Here is a 1,636-nt window from a genome sequence, read left to right on the forward strand (position 1 = left end):
GTTGCATCTCCCCCTAGCGTTATACATGATGCCTGCAGCCAATTCATGTTGATGGACTTCTCTGCCTTGTTGAAGGAATGAATAATATTTGTAGGTAAGTACTTTCCTGACTTACAGATTGGTTTCCACATAATTTATGTAAATCCACTGGGGTCCAATGCCAAAGTATATTATATAAATCTTCAAAAACTAGAGGAACTATTGACTATACTGTGACACCTTATGAAGGTAATTTTCCAAAGTCAGTACACAAAATAGTGAATATAGTGATACACATGCAACAATAATTACTGTTCTCTTGTTGACATTTTTAGGAATACATCAATGTTTAATGCCAATTCAGGAAACAAAATGGAGAGGCAGGCTTCAGTAACAGAAAAGAAATCACAGACAAGATTAGTTCTAGTTCAACATGAAAAGTTAGTACCTTTTTTGATGATTAACACCTACTATTATTGCTACCTCTTGAGGGCTGAAACATTTCTTGATATTTTAAGTTTTTGCTTCATAGTGGTATCTATTATTTAGAAATTAACTAATTCACGTTTCTAGCTTATAATGATCCCAACTTGCTGGGTCATCTTGTTCATTGGCATTGATTTTACATATTTTATGTTCTCTTTGATTTTTTTAATCAGTGTTTCTCTAAGTTCTTCAATTAGTTCTTCAATTTGATCTTTGAGAACATTTTCAGAACCATTGCAGTCTACTCATCTAGTGTTTCATATCTTTGCTGATGGCCCAGAAATGCTGAAAAGATATGCACATGTTTTTCCTGTATGTTTGCCAATGTGAAAGTCCCTCTTTGTCCTAATGATTCCAATTTGACGATCTTTGTCTTTTAATTGAAGCATTTAGTCTATTTGCATGTAATGTTATTACTAGTACAAAATACACATATACATATATATGTATAGAGGTGTGTTTAAATCCACCATCTTACTAGTACTACTTGTCCCACCAGTTTTTCCCTCTGCTTTTTAAATATACAAAATACACATATACATATATGTGTATAGAGGTGTATTTAAATCCACCATCTTACTAGTACTACTTGTCCCACCAGTTTTTCCCTCTGCTTTTTAAATTACATTTCCACTACATTAATTTGAGTTACCCATTATTTTCTATCCTTTTAATAATTACCAGAGATTACAACATATATTTGATTTGTAGTTTGACCTCTTCCCGAACAATGCAAGAACCTTAGGACATTTTAACACTATGTACCCTCTTTCCCAACCTATATGCTGCTATTGTAATACATTTTAACATTAACCCCCAAGTTACTGTTGCTATCATTTATGCAATCTATATTCACTTGTATCTACTTACATATTTCCCCTTTTTGCTGACTTTCATTCTTTCTGGCATATTCAAGTCTCTTCCATGATCACTTTCCGTATGATGTGTGGATGTGTTCATGATAAATTCTCTCAGTGTTTTATTGTTGTTGAAGGAAACTGTCATTATTTCAACTTTACATTCTAAGGATATGATTACTGAGTATAGAATTTGAAGCACTTTGAAGACATAAATATATTGTCTTCTAGATTCCATAGTTGTTAAGAAGTTAACTGTCTTACTGTTGCTCCTTTTTGCTAGCTGGTTTTTTTTTTTTTTTTTTTTTTTTTTT

This window comes from Galeopterus variegatus, unplaced genomic scaffold, assembly GCF_000696425.1.
Source record: "Galeopterus variegatus unplaced genomic scaffold, G_variegatus-3.0.2 Scaffold3009, whole genome shotgun sequence".
Classification (NCBI taxonomy): domain Eukaryota; kingdom Metazoa; phylum Chordata; class Mammalia; order Dermoptera; family Cynocephalidae; genus Galeopterus; species Galeopterus variegatus.